General features: G+C 40.1%; 1 protein-coding gene across 8 annotated transcripts in view; it reads left to right on the top strand.

The window, feature by feature from the left end:
* The window catches only part of sema6bb (sema domain, transmembrane domain (TM), and cytoplasmic domain, (semaphorin) 6Bb), a 617098-nt gene that overhangs the window by 149296 nt on the left and 453027 nt on the right, over positions 1–14775 (top strand). The window lies entirely within an intron of this gene.

Genomic DNA, 14775 nt, shown 5'->3' on the forward strand with positions numbered 1-14775 from the left:
ACTCTGCTGCTGGAACCTCGTTTCCTATCAGTTTTCTGGACTGCTAAATGGAGAGCTGCAAATTTTTTTTACCCCTTATGTTTCCAGTATTGCTGACACCTGCAATTCTCAAAGGGGATCCCAGAACAGCATTCAAAGGGCAGGGCTAACGTAGTATGCAAATGAAGCAGAGAATGAACTCTCATTCCATTTAGCTTCAGTGCTCCTTCAGGCCCTTTGAAAACTACATTGGCTACATATAACATCTCCCAAGTTCTAAGGGTTTTGTTGCCATGGTACAATCCAAGTAAGTGGTGTCCATGTACCACACCAGTCTTACAGCTGTTGTAAAGAGCAGACTCAGCTCTATTACATTGCCACTGGCACAGACTGAACATAGCTACTGACGAACACTGAAAGTACTTGATTGGGGACGGTTCCCAGAAAATTCAGATGCAGGCTTTAAAAATATAAGTGTGAAATTTTTAAGAATAATAGCATCATTATATCAAGAGAGACCGACCCTCTAGAAGAGCAGTCCTGTTGGTCCCATTCCTTGGCTCTTTCCATAAGCCCCTGGATATCTTTCTTCTGGCGCCCACCTAATACTCTTTTCAACACCACAACTAGGTTTCTCAGACTGTGCATTCAAGATCCTAACTACATACTGAGTGAACATGCTTTTTTCCACATCTACCATGACTCCTTTGCCAAACACTTTAAATGTGAACCTTCTGTTTCTCTGTCCCGCAACCAATGTAAGTAGTTTCTCCTCAATTACTTTGTCCAGATCTTTGATTTTAGCCGGTTCTACAAAATTGCCAACTTCCTTTTATCTGTCAACGTAACAGAAATCTCTTGTCCCTGGAGACTGATGGTTAGTTGGTACTGAGATTTTTCTGGCATATTCTTAAACTGGGAACCCAGCAACAGCAGCAAAGCATGCAATGGTTGAAGGCAGGGTGGACAAGGTATTGTGAGAGCCATCTGTATTTGTGGTTTGAAGGAAATTATAAATTCCCACAAACGGCACACTCAGGATAATGGTGAAATGAAATGGGAATTCTAAAGATCAAGTAGTTCTTTGATATATTAATTTTAGATAGTTGTTGCAATGCTGAAGCAGATCCAACTCATCGGAGCCCAATTAATTTCCTGGACCAGTACTCCGTCTAAATGTTTAAACATCCCATCCCTGCATCAATGGTGGACCATGGATCGTGTACTATCTACCCATTGCACTCCTGTAAATCACTAGGGCATTTAAAACCATAGAACATAGAACATTACAGCACAGAAACAGGCCTTTTGGCCCTTCTTGGCTGTGCTGAACCATTTTTCTGCCTCGTCCCACTGACCTGCACCTGGACCATATTCCTCCGTACCCCTCTCATCCATGTACCTGTCTAAGCTTTTCTTAAATGTTAAAAGTGAGCCCGCATTTACCACTTCATCTGGCAGCTCATTCCACACTCCCACCACTCTCTGTGTGAAGAAGCCCCCACCAATGTTCCCTTTAAACTTTTCCCCTTCACCCATAACCCATGTCCTCTGGTTTTTTCTCCCCTAGCCTCAGTGGAAAAAGCCTGCTTGCATTACTGGGGGTCCTACTCGTATGTATGATGTCTATCATCTAGGAAAGCTGGCCAATCCGTGTAGTGACATCTGCACTGGACTTCGAGGTGAATGGCCAGCTCTTTGCATGGTTTCCATCCGTTGTGGGGGTTAGCATGAGCTAGCAACTCAGCCTCATAAAAAAACGCACAAAAAAAAGTTACTGAAACAGCAAAGTTGCCGCCTGATGTGCCACAAGCTGCAGAAAAGAACAAACAAGCGACAGATCTTGGACAAGCACCAAAAGTCAGTTAATGAATCATAGAGAGGGCATCGAGGGAAACCCTTCAGACCCTCAACTCTACGCCAAGCATCAACCACCTATTTAAATTGATCCTGCATTTCATTCTTATTCTCGGTAAATTCCCATCAACTCATCTCAGATTATACCACTCACCTACATGCTAGGGACAATTTAGAGTGGCCAGATAACCTACCAACCCGCACGTCTTTTAGATGTGGGATGAAACCAGAACACCCAGGAGAATGTAAAAACTCCACACGTACAGTAACTGAGGTTAGGATTGAACCTGGGACCTCTGGCACTATGAGGTGATGGTCCAATAAATGCAACACTGTGCCACCCTTGGGGCAAGAATGTGAGAACCCCATTGCTCCAGGTTCCTTCCAGACCATATAATATCCCAACTTCCATCACTTCTTCACTATGGCTGTATTTCCCTGCCTAACATTCTCTGGTAGAGTACAGTAGTGGTGGAGAAGGGAAGGGCAATAGATGGCAGCTTTGCCCATCAGCCAGGAATAATAATTTTTAAATGGACTTGTTACTATAAAAACCACAAGAACATATCCTAGTTCTCCTGATGAGCCATAATCTTTTTGTTTCTTCTCTACAGATACACTCACTTTCATTCATTCTGTCACTCCTGATGCACTGGAGCCATAAACCACCATTACACTGATCATTTACAGATGACACACAATTGCACAGATGCCAAAAGTAAGTGCCAACATAGACACTGCAGAAATCAAGCTGACTACAGCCCGTAGAAAGCCAGAGAATGCTGGGGATAATATTTATTCAATAAATACATATCAGAACTAGAGTACATGCCACTCCACAGCTTGGAGTTTGCTTTTTAGTTTGTTTATGATTCTCTCTATCCTGTCACACTCTTCTTGTCATCTCTCCCATTCTTCCTGCTCTTCTCACCATTTTCTGTACTTTTAATGATGATGTGGTTCTTGCTAATATACTGTTCTGTATAACCAGGCTGCCCGTGTACTCTCCTTATTTAGCTGCTCATCACTCAGACGTGGCTATTTTATCATGCATACACGTGCAGGAATCACTGGACAGTAGTTCAGGATAGGACTCTAGGAACAACATCTCATCACTACCATCAGGATCCATATTTATTGCTGACCTTAAAGTAAAATAAAACTGAAAATACTGGTCAAGTAATACCTGTGAAAAATGAAACTGAGTGAATACTTCTTCACAGACAGCTCCACTGATGCAACTCTTCTCACAGGTACCTCAATATCTTCCTTCTTCCTGACAAGTGGTTTCCCCTTTAACGTCGTAGACAAAACCAATGTTTGCACCCTCTTTCATTTCCTCTACCTCTGCTCTTGACCTACTTGACCCTGGAGATCCCATAGCCCTCACTTCCCTCCCTATGTTCCTCTTCATTCAATGGACCTTCTTTTAGCAACCTCACTGACCTAACCCATTGCTGTCTTCCCTCTTCTCAGCATTCTAAAGGGATCTTCAGAACTCCCATTCTTCATTGTCTGTTCTTCCAACTTTGCCGACCATTGCTCACAACGTTTTCCCCTTACAGCCACAGAGGCTACAGCACCTGCTCTATTATTTCTTTCATTCCCAATATTAAAGAACCAAAACAATCTGTTCAAATGAAGACGCAATTCATTCGCACCTCTTCCAGTACTGAACCCACATTCACTGTATGTTCTCCTCTTCATTGAAGGAACACAAGACAGATTGGATGACCACATCGCATAGAACCTGGAATCAATGAACAGAGATGCTTAAAGCCCTTTTACCAGCCACTTTAATTCTCTACCCCATTCCCTTTTGGAGTTACTTGTCAATATCCTCTTGTACTATTATAGTAACAAGAGTGAAGTTGAACAGGATCTCATCTTCTTCCTAGACACATTACAGCCGACTGCAATTTTATTTTTTCATGTACGGCAATCTGAAACAAAAGGCTTCAATGAAATCTTATTACTACACGATAACCGAGTTAGCATACAGACAATGCATTCATTTCTCAATATCTGGAGAATTAAAATAAACTTCCCATTTTCCCTGGTTAGAGGTTTAACTTTCAGTTTGACAGTCACTACGAAATAAGGAAAGCTCAAAATTTGACAAGTCACTGACCACACATTATCCCCATTTTGTATTTATTGACATAATAAATATAATCTTTAAAAAACTGAGAAAGAGCCTTCAAAATACTAGATGCCTTCATAACTTGTTGCTTCATGTCCTCTTAGAGCTTTGTTCCGGCCAGTGATTTTAAAAATAACAAATTACCAGTAGGCAATAAACTCCTGCTGTTAGTAGCAATGGTTAGCTGTGTAGCCACCTAAGCTATACCCTGGGAGTTACAAACATTAACCACTTCATTATTTGTCGTCAAGGCCCCATTAGTCACTTATTACTAGAAAGGAAAGTCACATGAGATCCAACCACCTCTTAACCCAAGAGCAAGTGTTAGCTACCAGCTGAATCATCCAGCACAAATTCAACCCATCTCAATTCTGAGTCAAAACTACCAATTAAAAAAAAAGTAGGAATATTATACTATTTTTGAAAATGTTTGGCTCAGAAATGAACTTGATCTTTCTGCTGAACTGGATCCGATTAAGATCATCCCCAGGTTCTGGCAGAAATCCATTCCAGTGAACTGCTCGCAGCCTAAACAGTTTGCAAGTCAGAACTACAGCCACCAAGCCAAGATTCCACATGTCTGAAGATGCTGGCATATTCATCCCATGGGCCTCCCAGACACGGCGTGTACATATGTTTGCTGTTCATAACCTGGGGAGGAGCTATATTTGCAGATTGATGGGCATATTTATCATCTCTTTAAATTATAAGCTTTAACTCCAGTGGGAAACCAATTAAAATGAAATTAATATAAATACAGTACTCTAACCTGTCAGATCTGATTCTAGAATTCTTTGTGAGTTCTTATTACAAGATCAATAGACAAAGGAGCTGAACTAGACCATTCAGTCTATAAGAGTCTGCTTTACTTTTCAATCATGATTGACTTATTTCCCCTCTCAACCCCCTTCTCCTGCCTTCTCCCTGTAACCATAGTTACTACTCAAGAAAATATCAACTGCTGCTTTAAATATACACAATGATTTATCCTCCACAGCAATTTGTAACAATAAATTCCACAGATTCAGCACCTTCCCGCTAAATAAATTCTTCCTTGTCTCTATTTAAAAGGGATATCCTGCTACACTGAAGCTGTACCTTCTGATCCTAGACTTACCCACAATTAGAAACATCTTATCCCCATGTAGTCTGTGTAGGCCTATTGATGGTTGGTAGGTTTAAAAGAGATTCTACACCCCCCCCCCCCCCATTCTTCTAAACTCTAGAGAATACAGCCCCAGAGCATTACATTTACCCTTTCATTCCCAGGGAAATTTCATAAACCTCCTCTGGACCCACTCTAATGCCAACACATTCTTTCTTAGGTATGGGCCCAAAACTGCTCACAGTATTCCAAGTGTGTGCAAGTTTAGGGAATCAGTCACCAGGACTGCCAAGTCCAGTTTCTGAATTATTAATTATTTATGCTGTTTAAAAATCCATCAGGTGTTTCTAAGGCCAGTGTTTGGAATGTACATTTAGCATGGGCAAAGCATGAAGTGGAACCATCTAGTCCAGGAAGGTTCATCTCCAGTTGCCCTGAGATGACTGATCCTCTGCCACGGTTCAGCTGAGATGCCGTAATTATTCTCAGGGAAACGGAGTCAGGAATCCTGCTTCTGATTATGATCCAATTCATACATCTGGATGGGTGGTCCGTTGGCGATGTCCTTTATGACCAGTTAGCTTCACAGCATTCACTGGGCTTGAGTTCAAAATAACTATTTGGGTCAGGTCACTTGTTGGAGGAGCAAGCCAAACTGAAGAGTTAAGGAATTAATCAGCACTGTTCACAAAAAAACATTCTGGGAGTTATTAAGCAACAACAATTTTTGTTCATGTAGCAAATTTAACACTGTCATGTATTACTTTGGGTGGGACAGTAGCACTGGAGGTAGTGCAGCTGTCTCACAGTTGTGCTCGTGTTCAGTCCTGACCCAACTGCTGTCTACTAGGAGTTTCTGTGTTCTCCTTGTGACCATGTGGATTTACTCCAGGTGCTTCACTTTTCACCAACATCTCAAATATTCACTGATTGTTTTGTTTATCTATAATTATGTCTAATGATTGAAGATTCAGGGTTAAACTGATGGAAATGTGGGTGAGAAGTAAATGGGAGAATGGGATTGATAGGATTTGTCTGAGAGCTGCCATAGACTTGATGGGCCAAATGGTTTCCTTCTATGCTATGAGGAAATATGGAAAATAATGACCAGGGAAAGAATGAAGATGATGGTTTGGTAATGGATTTGGGACAGTGTCATCAAGTGAGATGAACTTTGACTCCCAGAAGCAGGCAGCTTGAGGTCACATCAGGGGTTAAATGCTAAAATCGTCTGAATCAGAAATCAAACTTGCCTCATTGTTTTAACAGAAAGTGAACAAGATTCTCTGAATTAAGCTGAAAAGCAAAAATGCTGGAAATACTCAGCAGGCCATGAAGCAACTATGGAGAAAGAAACAAAGTTAATATTTCAGGTCTCAGGTCTATGAACCTTCACGGGAGCTGGAGAAGAAAACTTAAATTGTAGAGAGGGGGAAGGGTAGAGAGAGCAAAGTGAGGATGGAGACAGGGTGATGTTTTAGGGCCATCTAGTAATTAGATGAAGTATAGTTAGCAAACGATTAAAAAAAACACTAAATATGTTGGAACCATGAAAGGCAGAAAACAACAATTGCTAATTTTTTTAAGCAAAAGAGAATGCTGAAAGTTGTCTGGTGAACTGTCACCCCTGTTACTTTTCTTTCTCCTCCTGATCTACCCAGTGCCTCGTACACTCTCCCCTATCACCCACATGCATTTTCCACAAGTTCTCCACCCCCTATTGTTCCTATCTGCCCTTTCCACCCGCCTCACTTGACTTCATGCTCTATCTTTAATTTCCAATCAGAATCCATCATCTGAAGCCTTTCTCACTTTTTCTTCTCACCTCCCAGCTTCTGTCACAATTTCCATTCTCCTCTCTTTCATCTGCCTGTCATTCCTCCTCACCTAGATCTACCTATTGGTTGTTAACTCTTGCTTCACCCTTCCCTTTATTTTTTTATATATATACCAGCTTTCTCATGCTTATTTTTCAATCCAGCTGAAGGTTCTTCACGAAACTTACACTGCTCCTTTCCCTCCACAGATCCTCCCTGACTTGTTGAGTTCTTCCGGTATCTTGGTTGTTATTGCAAAAGATTAGACGAGAGAGAGAGAGAGAGAGAGAATAAATAATATTAGAGTTGTAAGACGCAAATAGAAAAAGCTGCTTGCCTAAAAAGTCCAAAGGTTGCAATGATGGGTGATGAAATATTGTTCCTTATTGTTGCACTGGAAATCATTCACTATGTTACTCTTGTAGACCAATGTTAAATCTGGATTTCAGTGGATGGAGTATTTGCCTAAAGGGACTCAATTGTTAGGATCTGCATGGTATTTGGAAAACTGTTCTTCTCAGTTTGATCATCCCTACCTTTTTTTGGATAGAACTCTCCCTCAGCTTCCAGCAATTCCAACAATTAATTGCAAGTACATCCAGAACTCACTGTTGGCCAACCAGCATTACACATTAGAGATGGTAAATGGGTTGATGATGTGTGGTGTGAGTTTTATGACCTCTCAAAATGATTCATTTCTGGGATGATTAAAGAACAGCATATGGTCTATATTGAAAAATACTGGAGAAAACTCAGTCATAACTTTTATATTAATATTTGAATACCGTGAGCAACACAATTGAATAAATGTTGAATGAATTCTGAAACAAGTTTTATTAATAATTGATGGTGAACCTGGGTAGTTGTTTCTTTGACACACGTTTAGAGATTGATGATTCACTTATGCATTTATTTCCTGGTTGCAAGGCAGATAGAAGATGCTGGAGGAACTCAGCAGGTCAGACAACCTCTATGAGAGGAATGAACAGTCAATGTTTCAGACTGAGACCCTTCATTTAGAATGGAAAGGAAGGGGGGAGACGTCAGAACAAGAAGGTGGGGAGAGGGGATGGAGTCCAAGTTGGAAAATGATAGCTCAAACCAGCTGAGAAAGAAGGTAGGTGGGTGAGGGAGGAAAGATGAAATGTGAAGTTTGGGAGGTGATAGTCAGACTCTCCTTAAGGCTTAGCTCAAGGAATGATCCTCATCACCCCAGCTTCTCCCTTTATGCCCATTCTTTATCTATAGTCACAGTAATCGTGGGTTGTTCATCCACTATGAGTCTCAACAAGCCATAAAATCTATTCCCACTGTTTACTTATCCATATTCTCCATCAGTGATCGCAAATTAAAACATCCTGAATTTCTGCCCTGGACTTTGAGTCTTGCTGCTCAGCTAATCCTTTGGCTAAGGTTTGCTGAATTAGCCCAAAATAATAAATAAGAACAGAGAACTGTAAGTAGCAGGATACTAAGGGAGCTAATAGACAACTTGTTGGGCAGGAAAAGGAATGGCATGCAACATCATGACTGTAGCAACAAGATCATCATAGGTTGGTTCCTCTCTGTTGATTTTAAGGGTTGTTCATACTGTTAGAATGAATGCAAGAAGAAGTCAATGACCCATATATTGGTTTAGCACCTTAAGGTGCTGGGCATCGATTAAAGGCATATCGATATTTAATTTTTACTCTTTTTATAAATGGGCTATTCTTCTTCAATGTTTTCAGGAAAGCTGAGCTTGCTATCTGCAAAGGTGCAGAGGTTGCTTACTCTTTCAAGGGCAGTGAACCTCTAAAGTCTGAGACCGGCTTGTTAAAATGCTACCGCTTTTTACCTCCCACAGTCTGCACAAACGGTCCTTGTAGACTAACATATTCTATTGTAATCATGAAATCAAAAAGACTCTCTCACTGACAGCCTGACTTCCTTAGCAGTCATTATAGGAGCTTTGACAATATAATGTAATTTTGCATTAGCTCTTTTATGTTCTTTATAATCTTACAAAATCTTAGCATCTGATTCTTAGAACTAGCCTTTAAGATTACTTTGTATTTCCCACTGTACAAAGTGCAAACTGTTCATAAATGGAAGCAATTACACTGTTACAATTTGTTGATTATTTTAGTGATTACCTCAGAGCTATTTTTCAGATTTTTTTTGGTTTCTTCCTTCTATTACCTTTAGGACTGAACAGTTGGTGCTTTCTGGATAGAAAATGAAATTATTCTCCTGGGTTCTAATTGAATGCTTTCTTTGTTAACCTTCCCTTTCCCACATTGTGGTTTACAAATAGACTAGGGCAATGGTGAAGTCATTTCAAGCACAAATGACTACTAGATCTAAAGCTTCTGTTCTCTTTGACTTTGCGTCTGTTACCCACTGAGCCCTAAACCAATTGGGTATGGTGGGTGGTCCAGTCTAGTAATCCAGAGGCCAAGACTAAAGGTCCTGAGCTCAGATTTATGACAGTGGTGTGGGGTTTATATCAAATAATAACCTGGATTTAAAAAAAAATCTAATAATCAATAATGGTAATATCAGCTTCTTGTACAAAAAAGGGCATTTGGTTCATCAAATATTTTTCAGGCAAATCTGCCTTCTTACCCAGTCTTGCTTATATGTGAATATGCAGTTATCTTTTATGTCCTCTTAAGCAGTCCATCATCTACTCAGTTTGAGGGCAAGTAGGGAAGTGCAATAAATGCTGGCAGATTTCCCAGCCAAGAAAATACATTAGTCTCACTTCTATTCTCACTTCCTCTGAATGTTCTGGCATGCGACTGTGGCTCTACACGTTCTGGCAGCTCTCCGCCACATGTTTTGTAGCCATTCTTCATGAACGGGCCTGGTCAAAAAAATTAGCGGCTGTGGGACCCCAGCAGAGCCTGCTCACACAACTGAAGCTGTGCTCTGCAACCATATGATCTTCTCTAAAAGAAAGGATTGACAGTTGACCACTCTCTAAAAGACCACTGAAGGTATGATTTCATTTCCTTCATGCTATGGTTCGCAGGCAACATGACAGAACCCAGTATTTCTGATTCTTCAGCAAGTCCTGGTGGAAAAGGCCTGTATGCACGTCTTGAACATTCATATTAAATGCTTACTTTCATGGAATAGGTTGTGGTCACTAGCAAACAAGACTTGCACACATTGAATTGCAATTTGGTTGAACTTAAAAGTAAAAAGAGTTGCCACTTTCAAGAGAAAAGATTGGAGGAGAAATGTAACTATACAATAAAATAGGATGATTGATAAACTGCAGGCAGTAGAGAAAAGGCAACAAATGTATCTCAACCTGCTCAAGCTTCACTCCTGTGGTCTATGATGTCTGTCAGTTGGCCTGATCAAGTTACAATTTACAGCTAGCCATTACCCAATCTGTGAATCATTTTCATGTGACAGGTTTTTGACATGTTTAAAAAGTCATTGTCCTACTTGTGTGAGTCCAACAGAAAAGGATCACATTAAATTTGTTTATAGTGAACTTTTAAATAATTTTGCTCTTTTAAGAAGAATTTGTGCTTTGTATGACTCAATTAAAATTAAGATTCCATAATCCCCTGTGAGAGTTGACAGTCAATCGAGCGGAAGATTATTCTTCTGACCTTTATTGAAAGGCTGCAGCAGATTCACACCCTTTCTGTGATCCTGTCTGACACAGAGTATTGGCCTTTATTAAAAACTCCACAGCAGAAATCAAACCATCCACAACCAAGAACGACTTAGAATGTTGTTCACTCCCAAAACAATACTAAACAGCATTACACATAAACATGGCTTTACGCGTATCAAGCAGCATCTCAGGAGACAAAGAGGTGTTTAACATTTCAGCTTGAGACCCTGCGACAGGACTGAGTGTGTAGAGGGAAGATATCCAGTATATAGAATTGAGAGAGAGGTGAAGGGAGTATACTGAGTCAAAGTCTCATTGGTGGTACAACAGATGGAGCCAGGTGTGAGAAGGAGGGTGGAGACAGAGATTGGGAGATGATAGGTGGAACTAGATTAGCGAGGTATGATGGACAGATGGAACCAGGTAGGGCAGATGATAGGACAGGAACTAGGGAGAAAAGAACTTGGTAGATAAGTTTGCAGATAATGGGTGGGTGGGACCTGGTGGGGGGAGGGTGATGAATATGGTGGATAGAGCCAGGATTGGAGGTGTAGTTCAGGTAGCTATGGGAGTCTGTAGGTTTATAGTAGATAGATATCAGTGATGGAAATTGGGAAGTTTACTTTACAAAATGTACGTAATTTTTTTTTCTGAGTTTCCATATTGATAAGAGCAGGCACTTTCAACCACAATGTATATCCGACCTTAATGCCAATCCAGACCAACCCTATCTGCCCTAGTCTATATTCCTGCCTGCTTCTGTGCTTGTCAAAATGTCTGTTAAAAGTTGCTGTGTGGCAGGGACTGCGTTTCAGGCATCTACCATTCCCTTTAACCTCAATTTTTTTTCAATTTCCATCATGAGAATCAGATTCTATCCTATCTATAATCTCTCATATTCTTATATATTTCTATCAGGTCACCCCTCAGCTTCCAGTGCTCCACAGAAAATGATCCAAGTTTGTGTAACTCTCCTTATTAACTAAGACTCTCCAATCCAGGTAACATCCTAGTAAACCTCTCCTGTATCACTTGCAAAGCCTCCATGTATTTCCTATAATGTGTCAAACAATACTCCAAATGTAACCCACTAATGTTTTATACAACTGCGATGTGACTTCTTGATTTTTATGCTAAAGTAGGCTGTGCACTTTCTTTACTACCCCATCTGCATATGTTGCCACTCTCTGAGTGTTACACCCCAAGATCTCCCTGGATATCAGTGCATCTAAGAGTTTTTCCATATACTATATATTTCTCCTTTCCATTTGATCTCCCAAAATTCAACACCTCACACTCGTCCAGATTAAACCTCATTTGCCATTTCTCTGTCCGTACTTCCTACAAGTCTATATCCTGTTAAATCCTTTGACAACCTTCACTGTCAACTGTTTTGTCATCTGCAAGTGTGCTGATCAGCCTACGTATATCTTTGTCCAAATTATTTGAATAATATCACAACCAGCTGAGATTTGTGAGCAGCATCATGATAAGGAGCAATTCTGTTTAACTATTAGGCTCCTATTGTATAATTGCTTCATTTGAGTCCCTGCAATAAAAAAGAAAGTACTTGCATTTCAATCTGCATATCTTTGGCATCCTAAATTACTTCAGAACTTCAAGATGATTTTTTATTGCACTGCCACAAAGTCATGAGATCACAGTGCAGGCAAGAAAGACCTTTGAGTCTATTTTCATGCCCACGTTCAGATTTATCATGTATTCCTTCAATATGACATCTAATTCCTTCTTAAATGTTACAGGAATGTCATTTCTTTTTATATCTGGGAGTCCATTCATTGTGCTCATAGCTCTTTTTGTGAAGAAATTGCAGTTTTCCATGTGAATTTTACTTTTTATAGTTTTTTATATCCCATATCCACTTTTTTTTTTCCTGTTCTGGATTTATCCTTGGATTATCTTTTATGCCTCTGTAGTATCAGCTATCAGACATTTTCTTTGAAGGCTAATAATGTTGCATACCTCCAATCTTTCTTCATAATTTAAAGCTTTGAAAGTATTAATGGGCCTCATACCTCCTCTTGAATGTTTCCCTTGTCTCACACCGTTCACAATGGACATAGCATTTCAGCTGCAGACCTTTAACAGTCTGAAGGCACGAAGAGCAGCAAGCTATACAGAAAATGTGAAATAAATAAATGGTTAATTTTTGGTGTTATAAAGATGATTGTCCTTGAAAAACATTCAAGGCTTTTGAAAGGAGCAACAGGATATTTGTGGACTGAGTGAACATCGCTTGTAAATGTTTTCTGAGAATACACTGCCAACAATCCACCTCCTTTTTATGCTGAGTGCTGTGCACAAAATGGTTGTCAGGTTTGCTCCACCAGTACACTGGCTGCACTTTGTAAAGTACTAATTGGTCATTAAACATATGAAGTCCTTGAGGTTGTGAGAAGTACAAGTGTGAAAAGATTTAAAACTAGAAGAGGCAGTCATCATTTGCAGGTTTATTGTGAAGGTGGCAGCTGACCACAGTGGCATTTCCTGTAAAGATGCAGCTCCAACTGAAGTGTCCTGGGGCAATTCTGACCTTTGCGGTCTGTGTGGAGCTTGCCGTTTCTTCTAGCAACTGCATAGATTTCTTTTACTTTTCTGGTTTTCTTCCATATTCTAATGATGTGAAGGTCTAGAGGTTAAATGGCCACTATGAATTGCCCCTGGTGTGTGGGTGAGTGGTAGAATCTCTGGGGGGGGGGGGAGTTGCAGGGTATATGGGAGACTGTGAGGAGAACAGAGTGGAAGTATAGGGTTAGTGGAGCTGGGTTCTTGATGGTTGCAGGGTCAGTGCACTGAAAGGCCCATTTGCACACTGTAGTTCCTTGAAATGTAAACCTGCTAGCACCTGTACTTGGATCAGTAGGTGCTTTCTATTATCCTTCTAAAGCATAGAACCACGTATCAGGGACCTGAGCTGTTGTCCAACAGGATACTCAATAACATTTCAGAGACAGTGCGTCGGGCAGATTGGTGTCTGTGCCACTGAAGTGACCATTGGCAGCTTTCTTCCTACTACAAAGCCACACTACAATCTATTGCTGCTCAAGTGGAAGAACAGCACGGGCATTGGAATGAGAAACAAAAGATACTAAAAATGTTAAGTAGTTCAAGGAGCGTCTGCTAAAGTGTACCCTTTGTCCACTGTTTATATTCCAGATACTTGGCATCCTAAGCCTGCTAAATATCTTGGCTTTGAAAATAAAGTCTAATTATTTTTCAGCTTTGCTGCTGCTGGTTTAATCTTTGGTCAGAGACCCCTATATTGATAAACAAAAGGTCTTTCAGCTCTCAACAAAATGATTACTGGGATTGAATCAGCTATACTCAGGATTCACAAATCAGCATGAAGAGATGGTTCATGTGGTCAACTGTGCTAACAGATTCAAAACTACAAAAGACAGCCATTGCTTGCAAGTTTGACATGAAGGTGGCAGCTGACATTTGATAACTGATGTACTGTCATACAAATCCATATTGATTTACTGGCAGATCAGTTACACATCTGTGCTTTTTGTATCAGAGGATTTGAGGATTGGATTGTTTCTCGGTTCCCAGGTTCTCGTGTTTCATAGAAATGTGTTAAAAAGGAAACATGTGTTATGTTGACCAAGTGGCGATAAGTGATCAGTTTGGGTTACGCAAGTGTGTGTATAACAACCTCCAAACACTTCCATAAATATTACCCAAAACAAGCCAGCAACCATGAAATGGTTGACGCAGTTCATCAGACAATGGTGTATTCAAATATGCATGTGAATTCTGGCTTAAGAATAACATTTAGTTTTTATATTTGAATTTGGGAAATCTTTAAACATGACCATTTATAATGTAGATACTATTATTGGTTTATTATTGCCTTATGCACTAAAATACTGTCAACAGCTTGTCTTGAATACTGTTTACACAGATGATTGCTCTGTGCACTGAGCTAGAATAAGGTAAAGCAGTAACAATGCAGAATAAAGTGTAGAAGCTATCGAAAAATTGCAGTGCAGTTAAACTATAAACAAGATAATTTAAGGTAGATTGTAAGACAGAGTCCATCTCATTTTACTGGAGATCTGTCGAAGAATGATAACAGTGGGATAGAAGGTGTCCTTATTAACACTAAGGAAACAGAATATATTCTGTTCTAATCACTGATATTATCAGATATACCCATACCAGTTGTGTTTAAGGTAGGGATTGCCAACCTAGGGTCAACGGCATAAAAAAAGGTTCGGAACACCTGGTT

The sequence above is a fragment of the Hypanus sabinus genome, chromosome 16 (assembly GCF_030144855.1).
Source record: "Hypanus sabinus isolate sHypSab1 chromosome 16, sHypSab1.hap1, whole genome shotgun sequence".
Taxonomy (NCBI): domain Eukaryota; kingdom Metazoa; phylum Chordata; class Chondrichthyes; order Myliobatiformes; family Dasyatidae; genus Hypanus; species Hypanus sabinus.